Source organism: Alexandromys fortis, unplaced genomic scaffold (assembly GCF_014885135.2).
Source record: "Alexandromys fortis isolate MF-2015 unplaced genomic scaffold, M_Fortis_MF-2015_v1.1 scaffold_100_1_3062724, whole genome shotgun sequence".
NCBI classification, from domain to species: Eukaryota; Metazoa; Chordata; class Mammalia; order Rodentia; family Cricetidae; genus Alexandromys; species Alexandromys fortis.
The window spans coordinates 11,820-33,994 of record NW_026067992.1 but is presented as its reverse complement, the minus strand read 5'-3'; the positions used below and the strand labels follow the sequence as shown (position 1 = coordinate 33,994).

The 22,175-nt window shown below is 50.9% G+C and overlaps 2 long non-coding RNA genes across 4 annotated transcripts; both read right to left on the bottom strand.

The window, feature by feature from the left end:
• Positions 1–3,597: 3,597 nt before the first annotated feature.
• On the bottom strand, positions 3,598–13,487 carry LOC126512275 (uncharacterized). Its single transcript, XR_007594982.1, has 3 exons — positions 9,437–13,487; positions 7,135–7,204; positions 3,598–6,373 (listed from the first exon to the last, which is right to left on the bottom strand). It is a non-coding gene; the product is annotated as an uncharacterized lncRNA (long non-coding RNA).
• Positions 13,488–14,021: 534 nt separating this feature from the next.
• LOC126512261 (uncharacterized) lies at positions 14,022–18,571 on the bottom strand. 3 transcript variants are annotated; one of them, XR_007594973.1, is made up of 4 exons: positions 18,544–18,571; positions 17,981–18,086; positions 15,503–15,694; positions 14,022–15,391 (listed from the first exon to the last, which is right to left on the bottom strand). It is a non-coding gene; the product is annotated as an uncharacterized lncRNA (long non-coding RNA). The 3 variants fall into 3 exon arrangements; XR_007594972.1 differs by lacking the exon at positions 15,503–15,694; XR_007594971.1 differs by having other exon boundaries at positions 17,981–18,565.
• Between the last annotated feature and the right edge of the window lie 3,604 nt (positions 18,572–22,175).

Sequence of the window (22,175 nt, the reverse complement as noted above, 5' to 3'; positions counted from 1 at the left end):
TTTCCTCTACCCAGAGGCCAAACCCTCAGACACAAGAGAAACCAGAGCTGTCTCAGCTGGCCAACACACAGGCTTCCTGTCCAAGTGTTTGCGGCCGGGCTTCCTGCTGGCGGAAGGGTGGCCTGCAGCTCTGCTCTGACATCCCCGGGTGGTGGCCAGGCACGGCCAGCTGGCACCCGACAAGGGCTGCTGTGGCTCTACTCCGTGCAGCTGTCGGCCGGCATTCTCAGGGACGCTGGGGCCAAGCTGTGGGAGGTGTAAAAAGGAACCTTCGGGAACAGAGGAAGCTGTGACACAGACCCCGAACTCTACAGCTCAGGCTTGTCCCAGGCAGCTACCCGGAGCACGCCTGGCAAACATTCTGCACCCCAGAGAGAAGGACCCCAGACAGAAATGAACTTGCCCCCTCACCTGTAAACCTCCACATGTGTTCCTTCCTGGGTACACAACGCTGCTTCCTTTCTTCCGGGAACACCGGGGACAGAGCCCAGGCACCCAGCCCATGCTAGCTCTTATCTCACCGTCTTGAGGGATCTAATAGTGTGGAAAGTCAGCTTCCCTGTCCCGAGTGGAAACCAGAGAGTGAAAGCTGGATCCACCGTCTTCATTTCCCTACATTTCAAGGGCTGTGACATAGACATTGGAGCTACACTCATCCGGCAAAGTTCCAAGGAGTCAGAACAAGCATGGCAGGGAGGCAGAACTCAGCTTTAATAAAGAAGATTATGCTGTCCCATAAAGAAGTGAGCTTCCTGTTACTAGCGATGTTCAGCAGACAGTGTTCACAGATTGGGCCAGCTGGGAGATGAGCCCAGACCCAGCTCCGGTAGGACCGCTTTTTGCCCTGCACCTGACAAAATGCTATACAGTATCTTTGAAACAAGGTAGCGGGTGGGGTGAAAAAGAGGAGGAAGGAGTTTGAGGTGTTTGAAGAGTGAACTCTTTGCAGAGGTGGCCGGGTGGTGGGCAAGCTGATTCTTGCATACCGTTTGTTGTTTCTGTGGTTCTGCGATGAGCAGTACAGGTGCCCACCCGGGAGGGCATCAGGATGGTAACCACATGAGCGAGGTCAGGCAACGCTCCTGTGGGGCGCTTGTTTATAGGCACAAGCCTTTATCCGAGCAATCTACCTACACACTCCCTGGGACATCTTGTCATTCGTTTCTATAGAACCCTGAAAAAAGCAGGGTCCCCATTTGAAGAATGACGCAGAGCCAGAGGCTTGAAGTTAATTGGTACATCTGAGCTGAGACTCTTCAGTCTCCTGATGGAGTCCAGCATCAACTAAATGAGCACGTCAATCAGTCTCTCTCGCTGTCTCTGCCGCCCTTGCTGTGACAGTCTGTCGAAGCATCTTGGGCTTGTTTAAGCACCAGACACAGCTCCATCTTCTGAAAAATGTGCAGGAAGCAGGTCATCCTCCAAAAATGGTCCACCACGCCACCCCCTCAGGACAGAAGTAACATTTGAGTTAACTACTCAGGCCAGTCTCTAAGAGGCAAGTGTGCTTTTCAATTCTCCTGCCCCCACATTAGAGGGATGGTAGGTTAATGGGTATGTGACCCGTTCTGCCTCAGACCCAGGGCTGTATCTGCCCATCCTCCTTTCCTGCCTTCCGATTCACGGCTCTATTCGTGTAAACTATCATTGCCAAGGGCAAGCCTCCTACTGCCAGGAGATCCAGGGAGGAGGAGAAGGAGCAGTCTCTCTCCTTTTGCCTGGCATCACCACCCCTGGAGCCCAACCCCTACCAAGAAATCTGCACCAAGGCCATGGTTCCCCTCTGGCTTCTGGCAATGCCTTTTTCTCTCCGGCCCTACAGTCTGGAATGACAGCAACTTCCCATCTTGCCAGTCTCAGGCTGCTTGCTGTCCCCGTGTATACCCTTCGTGACGTCCCATGCCTGCATGACTTCTCTCCCTCTGCTGAGGATTCTGGGATGGATATTTTCCATATGGATTCCTTCTGAATCTAAATCAGTGTGACCTGCTGAACTCCAGCCCACACCCAAAGAGTCAAAGTGATGGGAGAAAAAGGCAGTTCTGGCTTGAGTGTCAAAAATGCAGGGCAGGGGGGCATGAAAAGAAAACTGAGCTATGCTTATAGGTGGTAGGTGAGGTGGTATGTTGGAGTAAGGATACCCACTGTCAACCCTGCTTGTACCCCTTCCCCTCTCACACCGAGCTGCAAAAGGCTGGACCAGCCCAGGCATCCTTGGAAGCTGTGACATAAGAGTCCGCGCTCCTCCAGTACATGGGCCAGATGCTGTGACTCAGGGCTCTAGGCAGGCCAAGATTCCCGGTCCACGTCATCTCCTCTACCAGGACTTGGTGAGGAGAAGGCCTCCCACAGTGATGTCAGCAAAGGAAGCAGGTGTCTTTCCACTCAACCCCTCCCCCAGGCCCGGAGGATCTGGGACACACAGAGACTCTGGGTTCTGCGTCCTCCGGTCCCACCAGGTACACCCTCCCTTGTGGATGAGGGAGGGGTCTGCAGGTGACTCCCAACAGCATCATCCTGACACAGTCTGTGGGAAGGGAAAAACCACACCAAAAGTAGAAATGCAGACCCTTAGCCCCAGGTTCACTGTGGCCCCACGACGTGCCCACCTCAAAGCTGTCAGGTGTTTTACTTCGTTTGGTCTGTTCATGGTGCTCAGGAGAACCTCCCAAGTGCCCATGGGCTCCTGCTCAACACAGTTGGACTGAGGGCATGCCAGGTACTGGCAGTTTGCAGAGATGGGTAACCTAAGGTTCTGCTTTCAACAAAGAAAAGAAAAATGCAAAAAATCAGCATGGGGGGGTGGTGTATCTGGGATCCAACCCTGGGACTAAGGTGACCTTGGTCCCATGGCTCTTCCCACCTCTGCATTCCCATGTATAAAACGGACAAAATAGATACCGAGTTGTAGAAGTGTTCGTGTAGGTAACCATTTTGGCACAGAATGAACACTCTTAAATATCTGTTGACTATTTTCTTTTAATTAATAAATCCCGTTTACATGCAAACCTGAGGAAGACTCCAGAGAGAAACGCCCTGCTAAAGGCTTGTTTCTGTTTCACACCGAGCCCTTCAAAAAGCCTCTCACCCCAGGATGAGCTAGAAAAAAATCACGTTTGTTCTTTCCCATTTTGGTGATCTTCAGCAGCCTGACCTCTCGGAGGCATCCCAGGTCCCCCTGACAGCCTGGCTGACACCCCTCCCTGCCGGATGTGCACGCTGAGGGCCAAGGTTGGGAGCGTTTCCGGGACGGCTGGGTCACAGTGTGGCTCTGCAGCGTCTGGCAGCCCCACCCTTCCTGGCAGCCAGACCTCCTCCTCCGGCCTCTGAGAGCCTGCCAGCACCCGGGAGGGAGAGGGCCCTGGAGACGCGAGGTCCAGCTCTGCGGGGAGGGCAGGACCTGGCAGCGGGGACCAGACGCTCCTCTCTCCCTCCCCGCCCCCCATCGCCCGCCCTCCTGACCTCAGCAAGTGCCGAGTGCTCCTCCTAGTGGGGAAGGAAGAAGGATGCGTCACCCCGGCCTGCAGCCCTCCCAGGCAGCTAGGGCTAAGGGCTTCTTCCTAGACCAGCATGACAATGGCTGGATGGCAAGGTCAGCTGATCCCACCCTTCCTCAAAGTGGGAAAGGCCCATTCAAATCCAGTGACTATTAAGAGGGCCACATTTTTGAGGATCCATTTTACAGATGAGAGCACCGAGTCAGTCTCAGGCTGAACTGCAACCGCTTTCTTTGCATCAGTATGTTACTCACAAAATTCACAATGAGGGAGACATGACCATACCCACGGCCCATGCCTTTCCACCTGGCCACTCGATAAGGGAGACACGACACCATCTTGAGAACAGACTGACTGGTGGCCACTATCCTTGACGCCACCCTTCAGAGTCAGTGCCTGCAGGCTTCCAACAACACGTCTTACCCCCACCAAAGCAGGAGAAAGGGGCTTTCTGCTCACTGTAGGGAAAGAAAGAGTTCAAAAGTTGCCTCTGGTCAACTCTATCGCTTCAGCCTAGGTGGTCACACAATACGGGGAGTGGGGAGTGTCCTCCAGCCCTGCCAGTAGAAACCACAGAAGCCTGAAGGCTGTCCCCTGGATAGCCTCCAAGTCCCCTCCCCCCATACTGGAGACAGGGCCTTTAGAAGTAACTCATCAAGGAGGGGAGGGCACCCTTGTTTTGTCTTCCAGATACAGGCCCCCCAAGCTGAATGAAGGTGCATGCTGCCTGGGGTAGGGGGGTCCTGGTCCTGGGGACCACCCCTGGAGACCCTAACTTGTAGGCTCTCTCAGAAGCCTCAGAGGAGGTCTGCTGTCTTCCATCCCCAACCTGGATCCTGTCACGGGACAGCACTGGGGCTGAGCTCAAGGACAGAACAGGCAGGCAGTGAGCTGGGTTTTCTGGGAAAGCGGCCAGCCCTTGTGCCTTCAGGCTTCCGGGCACAGAGAAGAGCGGCAGAGCAGGAACTGGCCGCCTCGGCTCCCTCAGGCTGAGTGGGCACACCCTGTTTCCAGGGCCAGAGACCACAGCGGGGGTCCATAAACACCCAGTTCTTTGCTCTCAAGGGGAGGAGGGGCACGGTGGCTGCTCGAAGCCACACCAACCTGTGCCCAGAAACACACGAAACACAAGTGTCTGGTAGCTGATGTGTCCCATCCCCTTTGCCTGGCTGAGCTGTCTGAGGGTAAGGGAAAGGCGTTGGATCAGGCCTCAAAAGCACAGAGTTCCAGATCCCAGGGAGTGTGCCATGTACCTGTGGGCACATGTCATTTCTCCTAATCCCAGCCTCAGTTTCCCAGGTGTGCTCATCTTCCTGTTTGCTTGAAACCTATGAAGCCTACGAGCCTAAGCTGGATCTGGATACATCTCAAGCACAGTTCTACCAGGGCTGCTGTTTCTTAGTGTCAAAGAATTGAACGAACAAGTCCTGTTAACCCATTAGTGGACGTGAAGATCAGGGTCTCAGATATTTTGAGACCCTGGAGAGGAAGCCTCCTAATTCCTGGTAGCTGCCACAGCTAAGTGCAAACTGTGGATGAACCTGGAACTCATCCGGATTCCCCGCTGGGCCGCTCAGCAAGCACTTGGGAAGCTACTTGTCTAAGAAGCCCTGGGAGACGAAGTCTAGGGGTCTCACGCAGTTTGGGTCAATTCAGGATTGTCTTCCTGCAGCAAAGGGTGCTCCTGTGAGAGGGGCGGCACCAGAACCGACTGGGCAAGGGCCCTAACATGAAGACTTGTGGAGGCAGGGTTTGGATTCCTTGAGAAAAGAACTTTCTAGAAGCTGTTTTCCAGCAGACTAGCCGGAGTTCATGGGCAGTGCACTTCCAGTCACTAGTAGTGTTTGTCTGGACCAGACACGTGTGATGGTGTGGAGTGACTCAAGGGCGTTGGTGAATCCTCCCCTTGTCCTGGGGATTCCTGGCTTCTTCTCTGTTCTCCGAGGGCTGCGAAGCTGTCGCTGGTATCAATTAGCAAGCGCCGCCCAAGAGGTTATTCAAAACATAAGTGCTTGGCCGGCTCACATGGCTGGGATGGCCCGAAGCGCTCCACATCTTGTACGCATTACTCCACGCAGGAGGGACTGGGTCTCTATCAGGACAGGCAGTTTAGCGGGTTATAAATGGTTCTGTTCCCACGAAGCCCTTCTTATATCGCTCTCCCCTTGCTGGGTAAAAGGAGCCCACATAGGCGCCTCACATGTAAGGCCACAAAACATGTGGCCTTTACACTGCCAGGAAAAACAAGTTCAGGCATGAAGAGAGAGAGAGAGAGCTCACCCTGAGGGGTGTGGGCCAGCTTTTCAGGGCTGGGTGGTCCCCTGGCTGCCACACATGAGGATGGTGCACAGCATTCACGTGCCAAAATCCACACTCTAGTCACATCAGCGAGGGAAGGTGGTAGGCGGTGGCCCGTTTCTAAGGCGACTCTGGGTGATTTGGGAGAGCTGTAACCCCATGGCTGTGCCATAGCTTTTTCTATTACCAAATCATCCCTATCAGCCTGGAGCCAGGCCAGCAGATGGACAGCTGCAGACCAGCTGTTGGCGTGAGGAAAACCAGCAAGCAAGAGCTGTGACGTGGAAGAGCAGTCTTCATCTAAGAGGGGGCCCAGCCCAGATCCCCCCCCCCGCCCCGCCCCAGGAAAGTGCAGTTTACGTGGAAGAGTACTGGGTTCCTTCAGGCAAATTAATATCGACAACCAGATTGTGTTGTATCTTGTTTTCATCCAGTTCATAATGGCCAGGCATTGGGGTAGTAGTGCTTTTTAAAGCTGTGGTGTTTGGACGTCACACGGAAGAGGAGCAGCAGAGGACCAGACAGGAAGTAGCTTCCCAGGGGCAGAAGGCATCTTATCGGAGGCCCGTTCTGTGGCACTTCAGCAGCAGATCAGAGCTAGATCAGCATCGCTCGGTCAGAGGTCCCTTCCCACTGAGCCCTGCTCCACATGAACAGGTGAAGCTGATAAACACAGCAAGGCACCTGCTGCTGTGGGGACCCACTTTGCAGGGCCTTCTCCCTGCCTCCCAATGCTGCTGGACCCAGCAGTCCTGTTGCTTGGCAACAAGGAAAGATGTGGTTGTTCACACTATTCCTCTAGCTAGCCTCTTCTTTCTGCCTTCTGCAGCCACGTTGTGAGTCTGTGGTCAGCTCCAGCGCCATCCCCAGGAGGTCTTCCCTGCCTGTTATCTCATTACCTAGTGTGCTTCTTTATAAAGTGTCATCTCGTGTTTGCTTCGTGTGTGTGTGTGTGTGTGTGCGTGCGCTCGTGTGCATGTGCGTGCGTGTGTGCGTGCATACATGTGTTTCTGTTTTTTCTTATTAACATTTAAATGACAGTAAAACAGATTATGGTGGGGACTCAACAAAACTTGACATTTTCTCATTTCAACTTTGACCTTTCTATTGAAAAATTTTTCCACACAATACAATTTGATCATGTTTTCCCCTCGCCCAACTCCTCCCAGAACCCACCCAATATCATATCCGTGCTCTCTCTCTCTCTCTCTCTCTCTCTCTCTCTCTCTCTCTCTCTCTCTCTCTCTCCCTTCTCCTCTCTTCTCCCTCCCTCTCATTTTTAGTGGTAAACCACCCAAAGTTGGTCACAAGTACTGATGGAGGTGTTTCCCAAACCCACCATGGGAACGATACAGGTTCTCCCTGGATGATCTGCACGCACCTCCATGCTTTGTGCTCATGGTCTCTGTCTGTGAAAGGAGGACAAAGTGCTGTTTTGATCTCTGAAACATCAAACACCCCCACCCACAGTCCTGCCTTGTTTACCTTCTCACAGGCAGAAAGCCAAAAGCAAGTGCAGGGGACCTGCTGACCTCTCTCCCCTCCTACCACCATGTTCCCACCCTGCTTCCAGTCCCGCCTGTCAATCTCTGCTTGGAGCAAATAGCTTTTCATGTTTCATAAGGATCCCTAAGCAAGACAACTTGTGAGGTTTTCTCCCAAGAAGGGGCCTCTTTAGAGAGGAAATAATACAGATGACTTCTCAATTGAGCATTGCTGAAATCCTCTAAGTTAAGGATTTATGGACAGCCTGGGAGCCAGGCTCTGTGCCAGGCATGCCAGTGATGTGGGGGTGGGTCCTGCCTCTGAGCAACTCTCCTCGGGCTAGTAAGAAACAGATCATTTTGACACAATAGATGTTTTATGAAGCCTCTACTAAATGCTAAACCCTGCAAGACCTACTGTGAACCAAGAATACGCCCAACCACAACCTAGCGACACGTGGAGAAGGATAAATTATGGACAGCTTCAATATTCTGTTTTAGGTCCTGTCAAGGACACAGGGCATGTGAGAGATAGGTGTGCAGGATTAGTGAGGAGAGCTGGAGGCCAGCTCTTCTTTTAGGGAGATGTAGGGGTAGGTTAGGATAAGGGGAAAGGGAGCGAAGACAGAACGGGCCTCAAGCAGGCATAGGGGTGGATGGCAACTGGGAGGCCCCAAAAACTGTCGGGAGACTGCAGGAGCAGAGGATGAAGGAAGCAGACATGTGAGATGATGTGCCGTGACAGGCAGGCAGGGAAGGCAGGCAGGCAGAGATTAGGAGAATGCTCACAGATTAGGGGGTGGTCTCTCCCAACAGACAGCTAGGGGAAAGTGTGATACTGAAGTTTATAGAATTTAGACTTGACCCTGGAAGCCCCAGGAAGCCCAGAGACCCTAGGACTGAAGGGAGAGGTTGGCAAGGGAAAACCCAGTCTGGGGGCTGTTGCCAGAAGGGACAGGTGACAAAGGCCAGAGCAGAGGGGCAGGGTAGGGCACCCTTAGGAATGACAATAATAAAGGAATGATGTTTCCTGACGTTGGCTGTCCTTCTGCATATGTGTTGCTTGTATTGGTTGATTAATAAAGCTGTTTGGCCAATAGCTTAGCAGAGCACAGGCAGGTGGGAAATCTGAACAGAGCTATAAAGAGAGAATGGGCAGAGTCTAGAAGACACCACATAGCTGCCGAAGGAGAAATATGCCAGAAAAACCTTACCTGTAGGCACAGCCTCGTGGCAATACATAGAATAATGAAAATGGATTGGTTTACTTAATGTAAGATATAAGAGCTAGCTAGAAATATGCCTGAGTCATTGGCCAAACAGTGCTGTAATTAATATAGTTTCTGTCTGACTATTCGGGTCTGGGCAGCTGGGAAATGAATGTACTATCTCTGGTTACAGTTTCCAGGCCTCTTCTTAAACTGCAAAGCTCTCATTTTCAGTTCTTTCTGTGACCCACCCCTCCCAAGCCTAAATCCTCCTCCCTCAGTTCCCTTCATACTCCCATTAAGGAAGCTCTCAGGCCAAGAGCTCCCCACCGTGTGTGTGTGTGTGTGTGTGTGTGTGTGTGTGTGTGTGTGTCACAGGGGAGTCAGTACAGCCCACCAGAACACAGATTCCTCCCTCATCTGCACTCACTAGAGGCCCAGAATGACTCCATTCCTTCACCTGAACATCCCTCCATCTGGACACTAACTGGACAAGAGAACACTCATCTTGCCTTCCCTTAAAAAGCCAGGGATGGAAAAGACCCTTGGACCCCGGCAGGTGCTGTTCACCAAGGAATATATTTTTCCTATGAGAAAATGCACCCTCTCTCCAATTTGCTGAATGTCTTGGTTTTGGTCCTGATTACAGTAGAAGTGACACTTGCTCGCTTGAGTTTAAAAAGTAGACAGAAGGAGCTCAGAGTGAAGGCATGGTCGGGCTCTCTAGGAAAGTCCCTTCCCCTCTCTGGGCCTCAGTTTCCTAAGTGTAAAATAAGGGGATGGATTGTTGGTTCTGAGGAGCTTTTTGGCTCTGATCTTTCCACTTGTGGCCAAGTGCAAACCCATCCCAGCCTTTCTTCAATCTCCTTCAGAGTCAGGCATTTTCACCAGCCCCATGGGTCTCTTTACATCGTGATGAAGAAGAAGGAAGTGTCGTCACTGAACTCACCAGTCAGAATTTAGGAGTCTCTGATGGGAGAAGACCCCTTCCGGCCAGCTCTCCATCTGCCACTGCTCACTCACTGGGCCAGGCAGTGTCAGGAACTTCCAGTACCTGACAGTGTTGCCCGGCTGGCGAGAGACCTGGCCAGTCCTGCTGCCTCTCCCCTTCCTTGCTGGCTTGGACGACTCTTACGACTTCCTCACAGGGGAGTATGACTACAAAGTCCTTGTGTACCTCTGCAACCTGAGGAAGGACAGAAATCTACCCAGCCAGGCAGTGGACCCTCTGCTACCCACAGAGCAAACACAGCCTGGGTCTGGATGGGTCTCTGGGGGCAGGGAGAGGGAAGAAGAGCTGCTGTGGAGACTTAGCCTTTGTCTGCAGGGACAGCTGAAAATTGTCACAAATAAACTGTCACCTGTGGCAGGTGAGAATGCAAGAGACCGTCCCTCCTGCCTTCAAGCTCAAGGTCTTCTGGCCAAACCCCGGCCAGACTCTGCCTAGTCATTCACCCCAGCCTTGACAGACAGACAGCCATCACTGGATCTTCCTTGATTAGGCCTCAGACCCCAGTTCTCAGGTCCCCTCTCTTGTCTCCCTTGAGAGCTATCCAGGGAGAAGCAGAGCTTGACCCAACCTCAACAAGCCGGGCCCCAAGGGGGACCTCTGGCACCTTGCCCCCAGTACAGGAAGAGCCTTGCTTAGCACACAGTGGGAGACACAGGGCCTGGAGGGCATGGGGGCAGCTGCACCCCTCCTCAAGGTCTTGGCCACAGGCCCATCAGGGTTGGCAGCAACTCAGTTGGCCCCAGCGCACTCCCCTGGAAAGAAAACCCAGCTACTCGCTTCTCTCCAGCTGGCCCGCAGAAAGTCCAAGTTATTGGCTCAAATCCCTTTTTCTTTTTAACCTTTCCCTCACCATTTTTCCCCTTGCTGGTGAAAAAGGTTTGCAAAGCTATTCTGTTAGGGCTTTTTTATAAATGTCTATATATCCTCAGGAAAACACTGTAAATCACAGTGGTTCCAATGTCTACACAGTTCAGACTGACCTTTGCCAGAGTCTCCAGCTTTGGACAAGGAGATCAGGACCTTCCAAAATCCCATGGCAGCATGCAGGAGGTCAGGAAAAGACCCACAGACCCAGTAAAGTACTACCCTTTACTACCCTGGGTCCAGTAAAGCCCTTCCCCGAGGCCTCATAAGGCCTCAGCAGCATGGGTGCCATGGTGGGAGATGCCCATCTTCCCACAGAATGTTCTCCTCCAGGCCTGGGACCTCACAGAAACCTCACTGGGAAACACAGTGAATTGACAGCTGTCTCCCAGTTCCTACAAAACAAATTTTCATCACCTTCTCCTCTACAAGGGAAAGGGAGAGACTGGGGCTCAGACACGACGAAAACAGCTTTATGGGTTGAACAAAACAGCAACTTTGAGGCAGAGGTTTCCTTGTGGGAAGAGCTCCTTAAATCCAGGCCTGGGATTTGAACTCAGGCTTTTCTGACTTGGAAGCCCAGGCTGAAACCTCATGGCCCAGTGCAGAGCCTTCCATGTGGAGGGAGAGGGCACAGCCCACAGTGAGCAAGGGTGGGTGGCTGGGCTTGGCTTTAGCTTTGTGGAGCCCTGTGACCCCAACAGGCCTGTACTCACTGTCTAAATCCAAGTCTCTCAGAAGCTGCACTTCAAACCCAGCAGTTCTGGGACGAATGGGAAGAAGCCAAGATTCCACAATTGTCACTCGGAGAAAGGCATCAGGGCAGCCTTCTGCCATCCTTGGTCCTGATGCTCACTGGGCTTCTGACAGGAACCGAATGGACATCAGAATGACATTTCCAGGGGAGAAAATGGGTCATGGAAAGATAGAACCATCACAGTCGTGGCCTCTCAGATAAAGACTCGGCTAAGTCCTCTCCCCAGGCAAGAACAGGGGCCCAGGATCCTCACTGTCCAGCCTGCTCCAGAGACTCCCAGGGAGTCCGCTCTGAAGCACAGGTTGCAGGATGTACCTCTGCCTGCACTGGGATTCATACTTCCGTATTTAGGACTGTGAGCAGTGGCTGGAGTAATGAGCTTTGAGCAACCCCCAGGGTGGAGCAACAGGACCTTCTGAGTGACTTCATCTTCTCTCTCGTTCACTGAGTACATACTATGTGCTGTTCAGTACAGAAGGGCTGGAGACACAGATGGTAAGGAAGGGCTTGGTTCTGCAGAGATTGCAGGCCATGGAGGCTAGAGGACCACCTCCAGTCTCAGGGCAAGAGAAGGGGTTAATGAGAGACAAACAAGGTTCATAGGGGTCTGGAGGGAAGAGCAGTTAATTTGGGGGGGTACCCCTGGGAAATCCTCACATAGATGACACCGAGACAAGACCAGAGGGTGTTAGAATTCTGACAATGCCATTGTTGGGGAATGGTCAGGGATGGTTCTACAGCAGCAATTCTCAACTTGTAGATCAAGACCCCTTTGGAGGTTGGCTGACCCTCCATAGGAGTTGCATATTGGACATTCCTGCATAGCAGATGTTTACATCATGATTCATAACAGTAGAAAACTTACAGCTATGAAGTAGCAGCGAAAATAATTTTATGGTTGAGGGTCACCATAACATGAGGAATTGTATTAAAGAGTCGCAACATTGGGAAGATGGAGAGCCACTAACTAGTGTGGCACTGGTCCGGACTCTCCTTACTCCAGCCGGCCAACTCACCGCAGCCCTGTTCTGAGGTAATTTCCTCGACTTTGGGATGAGAAAAAAAATTCATAGTTCTGATTGCATATTTATCATAAGCATATCTTGGGGTCATTTTGGGGGGAGGGAGCACCTCTTGTCCTCCCATCCTGACCTTCAGGTGCTGGTCAGTCCCTCACTTCTGTTTCTCAGCTTCGGCTGTCCTCTCTGCTCCATTGGCTACTGCTGCAAGCCCCTGAGTGGGGATTTGTGGTGTCAGGCCCCCACTGTGGAAACCAAGTATCAAGTTGATGGAATGGATCTTGTCCCTGGACCAAAGACTTCCAGAACTTGCGGAGCCTGCAGCCCACCTCACTCATCAAGCCCAGGATAGAGGCAAAACAGGTAAAAGGTCTCAGCATCCATCCCATGGTGGCTTCCTTCCTTGTTTACCTATATGGAGTCTGGGTGGCTTATCGAGAACAGCGGGTATCAGTGTGGCAGTGGGTAAGAGAATGTGTCCATTACAGAGAATACCACTAATAGGGTTTCCTAGGTTGTGACATTTCACAAAATCCAAAACGTCAACAGTAAAAGCCCTCATGACTATGAATGAAGGTGACAGAGATGATAGCCAGGTTGAGGTTGGGACTGGATGTCGCATAGGCTTGAGTCTGGGGGCTCCTACTAGCCTGTCCACCCCACCTTTGGCTATCTCAGAGGGCCTCCATCCCACTGTGCATGCTGTCCCCTGAATTCCTTAACCCTTAAGCTTCCTCAGGCAGTTAGAAGAGAACCCAGACAGCCACTGCTTCAAAGCAAAGCTAAGAGTCTGACTATTGCCTGGCTGCCTGCCCAGCCTGGCTTACTGGTACTTGGGTGCCAAGTTAGCAGGTATGAAAGCAAGCATGCATCTGCAGACTTGCCTGCAGCCCACAGGGCTTCCTCTAGTTCACCTTCCCATTTGCGCTGATTGACCTAGGAGGGCCAAGAACAGGGAAGTGAACCACACCACCAACACTAGGCACAAGCTATAGTGAAAGAAAGGAGGTCATATTCTGGGTAGAATCTAAGTGACACTGAGAGCTTCCCATCCGCTGCAAATATCATATGACCTCGGGGCTTGAAAGAACTTCCCTTTCTAGCTGGGGCCACTGAGGCCCCAGGATGGGGACCTGCCTGTCATCAGAGATGGGTGAGGGACATTGGCAAGTAGTCAGGAATGCCCCCTTTACTAGAGAAGTTATAATCAGATTCTTAGGGAACTGGCTCCCAAAATAGAGGGGATGCAGTAAGAGGGTGTTGTGGGAAACTCCAGCATTCGGCACCTCCCTTGAAATCCTAACACTGTCTGCCCTGTGGCCTCCCTCTGCGGGCTCCATCCCACATGTTAACACATCCTAGCAGACTCTCCTTTCAGCCAGTAACTGCCAGTTCCTCTATAGATTTCCAACAAGAGCTGAGGGGCCAAGTCCAGCTGAGGGTTTGGGCTTAGAGATTTGAGGACTGCTTCTGGCAATCTCGAAAGTCCACCCAAACCAGGCCAGTCAAGCAGTTTTGAGATGCTCTGGGGTATAAGTAAGGATGAGAACAGAGCCATCCTTTTCAAGCCTTAGAAGCAGCAGCATTCTAAGATAGGATAGGAAGAGGCAGATTCCCAGACCGTGATGGTTTGGATAAGAATGGCCCCCGTTGGTGAACGTTGGTGAACGGTTTAGGAAGAGTTGAGGGTGGCCTTGTTGGGGGAGGTGTGTCACTGGGAGTGGGCTTTGAAGTTTCAGAAGCCCACACCTGGCCAAGTCTCTCTCCCTCTCCCCCCCCTCTCTCTCCCTCCCTCCCTCCCTTTCTCCCCTTCCTTCCTCTCTCTCTCCCTCTCTCTGCCTTCCCTTCCTCCCCCTCCCTCTTTCTCAAACTCAGCTACTGCTCCAGCCTGTGTGATTCCCCACCATGATGACAACAGACTAAGCCTCTGAAACTCTACACCAGACCCAGTTAATGCTTTTATAAGAGTTGCCTTGGTCATGGTGTCTCTTCACAGCAACACAACAGTAACACAAGCCTCATGGGACTCCAGTCAGACTTGGAGGATGAGTGCTTGCATCTCAGGCCCCTCATCAACACCAAGGCCATGGAGCCTCCCGGCTCAGGGGAGCAACAGAACTACTCACATCTATAAAGTGAGCAACCGCAACAGCCCCGCATGGAAGCCGAGTAGGCATAAGAATTCAGACCTGAGCTCACACAGCTGTGCTTCAAGTAGTAGGCCACGCCCAGCTGAGCAGGGGTAGGAGGAGAGGAGCTGGGACAGAGCCAAGAGATGAGAGTTGGGGCAGCTGGGCCAGGAGTGACTGAGGCATTGGAGGTAGTCTGGGGAGTTCCACATGCAGTGGGCCTGGCTCTCTAGCCACAAAGGGCCTGGGGCACAAGAGGCCTCTGTAAGCCAGGAAGAAGACCACAAAGGGCCTGCTCAGAGAGAAAACAGGGTGGGGGGAGAAACAGGACAGATGTGGAGAGCCACACCTCACGACTGGCAGGTTCCTTTTTTCCATAAATTTTTCTTAAGTTCATATAAATGAATAAATAAACAAACAAACAAAAACCAAACTCACTTAAGTTCTGTACAAAATTCAAAATTCATATTTGAACATTAAATCTCTTATATTAGTCAAATGCCTTAAAATATCAGTTTCTTTAAAGCACCCAAAAGGCCCTCTAAAATATCCAGAGTCTCTCAACTGTGGACTTTAACAAAATTGAGAAGCAAACTAAATGCTTTCTCACTCTAAGAGGGAAAAACCAGGCCAGTTACCACTGAATCAAAGTCCAACCATGTAAAAAGTTCAGGGCTTCATATCTGGGTTTGGCGCACCATGCCCTGGACTCCACAGGACCCAGGGTCCACCTCTAAGGCTCTGCCCTCTACCACATATGATTTGTCTCCTCCATTCAAGTGGGCTCCCCTGTATAGCTGCTGCTGTCCATGGTGGTTAGCCCATGGTACAGGCATCTCCTAAATGCTGGGGTCTCTACTGCAGCTAGGCTGCCCCTTCATCAACAGCCTTGTCGGGCTCTCTTCAGACATGTGGTGCCAAGCCTTAGCTCCATGACACCCTTATAAACACTTTCAGTACTACATTGGAAACTCATGGTATCAAGTTTGGCTACCAGCACAAGGTACCTCTGGACCACAGCTGCTGTGTGCTGACTCTGAGAAGAAACACCCAGAAGATTTTACCTCAGTGATGCTGATCTCTTGGCCCTTTTCTCAGCTTCAGATGACTAGCATCAATGGTTCTAGGAAAGAAAAGTTCCCACTTTAATGGTTCGTAATTCAAGATACAGCTCAGACATCCCTGATGGTGTTTTTACTTCCCTTTGACATGTCACAAACCAGGCTTCCAGTACCTGGACTACTCTCAGTGTGCTTAGCTTCCAGGTTCATGTAACAGCCCAGTGCTCTAAACACTCAGTGGTCAAAAGTTCCCAGACAAAACTTCCAAAGTCCTTCCACAATTCTCCCCAAAACATGGGCAGGTCTGGCAGAGCAATAATCCATTGTCGGGTACTAATTTCTGTCCAGGAACTGAAGGCAGGAACCTGGAGGCAGGAATTGAAACAGACATGGCTCGCTTCCCATGACTTTATCAGCCTGCTTTTACGTACAACTCAAGATCACTTGCAGGGGTAACACCACCCCTTGTGGACACCCACATCAATCATTAATCCAGAAAACGTTCCCACACACTTTCCCATAGGTCCATCTGATGGCAGCACCAATCTGGAGGCAGGAAGAGCAAAGTCTAACCACTTCAGAAGTTCTGGGCCTGTGTGATGGCTGCATGTGAAGTCTCTAGAGGAGACCCAGGATGTCCAAGAAAATGGAGGGGACATAGGCTAGAAGCAGAGGGATGAGCCAGGAAGGGCCAGCCAGGTCTCTTCACCAACCGTGAAAGGCATGGGAAGAAAATTACCTAGCACCCAGGCTCTTCAAAGGGGCACCATGGTGAGGCTAATTAATAGACTGAGCTTGGTGGTAGGTGGCTCTGAGTTCAAATACTAACTGTCATTTCTAGCTATGCCTGTGACTTCTCTGGGCTTGTTTCCTTATAGGCACATTGGACGTGAGAGAATTTGGATGGGAACATAGCTCAGACACGAAGGGGCTTGCTGTGCACACACAAGGATCTGAGTTTGTGACTCCACTAAAGATCACAAATGTCACAGTGCCCCGACTTCAACTATATGTTAGCCTGGATCCCCTCCAATTTGTTTATTAATTTATTTACTTACTTACTGGTTTTTCAAGACAAGGTTTTACTGTGTGGTCCCGGCTGTCGTGGAATTTACTCTGTAGTCCAGGCCATCCTCAAACTCAGAAATCCACTCACCTCTGCCTCCCAAGTGCTGGGATTAAAGTTGTGCGCCCCCACTGCCCAGCTGATTCCCTTTGATTTAAAATGACATGATGGGGCCAGCAAGATGGCTCAGTTGGCAGAAGAACTCGCTGCACAAACCTGATGGCTGGGTTCAATCCCAGAACTCAACATGCAAGCAAAGAATCAAATTTTACAAGTTGTCCCCTGACCTCTACACATACATCCTGTGTGTGTGTGTGTGTGTGTGTGTGTGTGTGATTAATAAAAATGAAATGGTACTACAGAGCACTCTCAGAACTGCTCAGTTACCATGACAACGGCCTGGATGCTCACTACCTGTCGTATAAGCCAAGGACCACGGGGTCAACTCACAGAGGGACAGCTCACACCTGACCTGAGTCACTGAGTCCTGGCTGCCCGCTCTGCCTCTTGGTGTTGCAATGGCCAACAGTTTGGATTCTGCACAGTCCATCCAAGGAAGGAAGGACACTTCCGGTAGTCGGTTAGGTGGCGTGTCCTTGGCAGTCCCAAGCTTCTCATTTACTCTCATCACATCTTGTTTCAGTTTGAGATCAAATCAGAAAAGACATTTGGCCTGATAGCCTCTGCTTGAAGAATCTGGAGAAGGGAGATGCTTGCCAAAAAGGCTGGACAGTCCTGGCTGGGAGGGGGCGTGGGTACCAAATTCATCTGGAGTGTGCGTTTATTATTGACAAGATGCAGATGTGTGCCGTGCATACATGGATGACTGATGTCCATATGTGTACATGCTATTCTGTTTGCCTATGTGTGTCACATGTATGAACATTACATGTGTGTGGCTGGGGGTGTGTGTGTGTGTGCTCACTCGTGTGCATGTGTGTGTGTGTGTGTGTAAAGACCATCTCTGCATTCTCTGACCATAACTCGGCAGAAAAGTGGCTCCAGATTTAGGGGCTCTTTTCTTCTCATGTCGGCCTCCCCAATCAGCCCAGGCAGCTGCTTTTATTGGTTAGGATTTGCTTTTTCTTGGGCTAAGTCATGGAGTTCCATCCTGGTGAAGTCAGAGCACACACTCAAAGAATGAGACCACACAGACCACCTCAAAGGCATGACTTGGGGGATACGGAGTGTCAGAACCCCCAAGAGAAAGTCTTGAGGTTCCAAGTCCCCTAAACCCCACCTCTGGAGAGAGTGGGGTCAACTCCTCCCCGGCCCCAGAGCCCCTAGTCTGCATTTGTAAATGAGCCTTACAAGCAAACATCTGCCGGTCCCAGTCTCCAGAATGCAAGGTGAAGCCTGGACACAAATCTCTGTGTTTTCATGAGGTATTTTAGCCAGCTTCGCCTTCCCTGTTTTGTACACACACATAAGTCGGTGCTAAGAGGATTACTCCTCCGGGCGCTTCGTCCTTCTGAGAGGCCCCGGTCAAAAGGGACCCTTGTTAAACAGCGTTTTCTCTAATTCCTCTGCCTTTTCCTCCTCTCCTCAACGTGCCGACACGTAGCCGGCTCTTAAATCCACCCACCTCCGACTCGAGGAATAAAGACGGTCTCGCGCCCGCGCCATTCTCCTCCTGCCCCTTCAGCCTTCAGAAAGCTGTAGATGAACATTAGTGCTTGGTTCAGCAGCATCTGAAAGGGAAAGGGCAGCCTGGTCGAACCCTCCACGCCCCAGAGAAAAATGTAGCCTTTTTGCCTGTGTGCCGGGAATGCTCTCTGGAGAGTTTTCATTAGGGCCGGGGCCGCTGGTGCAGAAAACCTCACAGATGTTGACATTTTTTTTCATCCCTGGGTTAAGATGTCTTCCATAAGCTTTTATTCCTCATTTGTTACTTCTTTATTGTCAGGGAGGTTTGGCCGCCTTCCTTCTCGGGTCTCTCTGAAGAGAGCAGCGGTAGCCCAGCCACTCATTATCTCGGCCCTTTTCTTTGGCTTCCAGAGGCAGCCGGGGCCTCAGGCCCCTTTGTGTGAAACAGCAGGTAGCTGAGGCAGGCCGGGTCATTCCTCGGACCCTTTTGTGTAGAAGTTCCCTCCTCCCCCAACTCAGCTCGGGGTATGTAAAAGGTCAGGGGCAGCCAAGCCTTCGTACCTGGGTTTTTGTTGATTGCTGGAGTCCAGAGGCAACATCTTGTAAAGCAGCCTGGAGAAGCCTCTGCCTCCTGACCACACAGCTGTGCTCCCATGGGGATGAGGACAGATCTTCTGTGTCCAAAACTGCCTCAGGGCGGAACTTCCCATGGAGAGACTGGCTGAGGTGAATTCAAAACGGAGGGTGTCTAGGGCGTGGAGGAAAGTGTTTTCTAATAAACACGTAGAGACCCCTTGTTTTTAACCATCTGAGTTCCAATCTGTCAAATGGTGCACGTGCACCCTCTTCATCTCCTTCATCCAGTTCTCCTGGTTATTCTGTAGATCCAGGGCGGTGAGGCAGAAACTGCTCTGCCAACCGTAGGATTCCACATGCAGTTTTCATTTTCCCACTATGGCCTGGGTAGATCCTACCTTGATCAAGAGTTCTATCATCTGATGCAGATTCATGTTTCTGGAGATTGTAAGCAACTATACAGACTTAGTGGCCTTGAGGCAGGTGACTTCCAAGTCATGTCTAAGCTTGATGCCCTTAAGGTGACAAGGATCTCAGAGCAAAGCGGGCTCTGATGGCAGCAAGTTGCTCAATACTAGATGCCCTGTGCCTTAGGAAGGGGAGGCTGTGGGGGAAGCTACTGGGTGCTCTTAGGGAGGGAGAGATAAGAGGGGCATCCTAGCGCTCACTGGCACTGGTTCAGTATCAGCCAACTGCACCACAGCTGCCAGGAATGTTGCTGGAAAACCAGAAGGGTGAGGACATCCTTCTGGATGGCACACTCTAAACGAGCAATGAGGCTCAGAAGACAGAGGCCAGCACCAAGACGGAACTGGAGATTTATAACAGAACCAGAGGAAGAGTCAGGCTGCTGTGCTCACTTGGGAGCTCAGGGATGGTTCTGGAATCCTGGCTCATTCTGTGTGGCCAGGGGAGTTGGAATGAGAACTGAACTTTCCCATTTCTGACGCAGAAATGGACATGTTTGGAGCCAATTAAGGTATTTCAAATGCTCTGAATCTCTAAAATGGAATGTGCTGCCTTATGAGGAGGTGACCAGAAGGACACTGGGGTAACCCACCGACTGGAACGCCCTTGGGAAGATTCAGCCACCAAGCACTCAATAGGGCTCACTCTGTGTCAAGCCCAACAAGGCTTAAATTATTCCATTCCTTAAACTATTAAAAAGTAGTTTTTATTTTCTAGGGATTATGCTAAAGAAAGCCAATCTCCATTTCGAATGATGGCTGAGTTACATTACACTGCAGACAGAGGAGGACGGAGGCTGAGGAAGATGGATTGGCTGGTTGAGGCGCTTGCTGCCAAGCCTAATGACCAGAGTTCAATTCCCAGAAGCCACACGGTAGAAGGAGAGAACCAACTCCTACACCTCGTCCTCTGACCTCCACACGCGGGTGTTGTGACTCACGCACATGAGTCCACACAAGCGTACACAAAAATCAACAGATAAGCACATGCGATTTGCTCAAAAACAGACAGCATTTCGTGTAACTTCTCTGAATGGGTTCCCCGTGTTTGCAGCTTTGGATGAGGCCAGACGCAGGTGGCCATGTGCTAAATGGGGAACAAAGGATGAGTGGGGGGGGGAGAGACAGGTTTCAGTTGTAGGAACCAAGCAAACTTGAGAAGAAAATGAAAAGGGAAATTCTCTGATAGAAAGAGCCAGGAAAGTTCCCAACATCCTATCTGTCCCCATCTCGGCTCAAACCTTGAGTTATGTATTCACAGAGAAAGTGGCTAAGCTGCTAAGAAAAAAAAAAAAAGTTCTGAGCTGGGACTAGTGCCTGCTACATAAGACACAGATGTTTCAGTTTGAATCCAACTAAGACAATAGCTTGATCAAAGAAACAGCATTTGGTTGGGCTGTGGTGGCTCATGCCTTTAATCCCAGTATTTGGGAGGCAGAGGCCTGATTTTGAAGTCAGTCTAGTCTACAGAGTGAGTTCCAGGAAAGACAGGAGTACACAGTGTTATTCTTAAAAAATGATTCCCAGGCGGGCTGGCGGAGCCCGCCATGAGAGAGCGGCTACAGGAGGGCACGCTTCCTTGGCCCATGGTGGCGGCAGGTAACAGACACGTAAACACAGGAAATAGCCATAAGTATTTATTAAGGAAGAGGGAGAAAGACAGAGAAAAGAGATAAAAGAAGAGAAAAGAGATAAAAGAAGAGAGAGACAGAGAAAACGCATGCGCACGCCAAGGAAGCAGAAAGAGGAAGGGTCCCAAGATGGCGCAGGGCCTGCCAGGCTCCAGAAGACCCTGTGGGCTAAGAAATCTGTAGGAAGACAGGCCTACCTTGACCTGAGCAGCTAGGCTGTCAATTCCAGTGATTCCGTCCACGTCTAGAGGTCTTTAGTTTAGATGAAAGGCAGTTTTGCCCAATGGTCAGCACTCGGCAGTCAAAGCGAGATGCAGAAGGACGTTGTTCTGCGCGTGTCTGTCTTCTGTCTTCTTTGGAGGGAGCAGAGAGCTGCTGGCCAACCTGTCTCTTTTTTGTTGTTGTGAAAAGTTTTTAATAATTAAATACTTAAATATCACATTCCCCAGATCTCTGAGCAGTTGAGGGCTGTTTATCAGGAATAACTACAGTATAGAATTTGTTTGGAAAGTTGGGTCGGAGCTTGACCAAATTGGCTCTCAACAGGTAAGATTTACATTTGTAAAAAGATAGAGCGGGAAAAACTGCTTGAAATATAAGGTTAGCAGTAAAACTGACAATGGTAGAGAACAGCTTAAGAGACTTAAAGGTACATACCAGTTTAAAATACAAGACTCATGTTTTGTAGTCTGAAATAAGATGTAATAAACAATTATTATACATAGAGAGTAAACAAAAATTGGGCAACGTGGATGCCTCTGACAGGCCCTATCAAAGGCATTTGACCATTGCTCAAATCATATTTAACAGAGTTAGCATGAGGAGTTTAGTGAAAACTGAGTGAAGAGGCAGGTTAAAACCAGGAGAGTGAGGTCACGTGATCTGGCCCTCAGCCAAGATGGCGACCGCCACGTGTAGTCTGCTCTGTTGGAAAGCCCGCCAAGCCACAACAAAAGCCGCAGAGGGGAGGGGCAAAAGGCTGGAACCGAAAAACGGCCATGTATAGTTTTAATGGGGCCATTTATTTGGACAGAAACGGATAAGTGTAAGGCATTAAAAGATAAAGCCAGAGTGATAGATCTGGATGGATTGGCTCCCGTGGTCAAGACCGTGCAAACACCTGCAAAAACTGTGGCACCTCAAGCCTACAACGAGAACGGCTCCCCGTTAAGGCAAGATGCGGATGGCAGAACACCCGCAGGCCCTATGAAAAGGCGTCCGATTCCATAGGGGGGTGTTATAACCTGGCTGAATCGACTCGAGCCTCCAATGGGAGAGGGATTCCCGGGCAGGAGGGATTCAGCCAAGGTCAGGCCACACCATAGCAGCGTGCTGCACCGTAGCAGCAGTTACAACGAAAAGAAGGAAGAAAAGGATTGAAAAAAGAAAAAGAGGGAGAACTGGAGACCCCGGGCCTCCAGGCGCAGGTGAGCTGAGGGGCTGGCTAAGGTCAGCTGTCTCAGGCACAGGCTTAACACAGAAGACAAGCCGAATTGAATGCCAGCAAAGGGAACCGAGG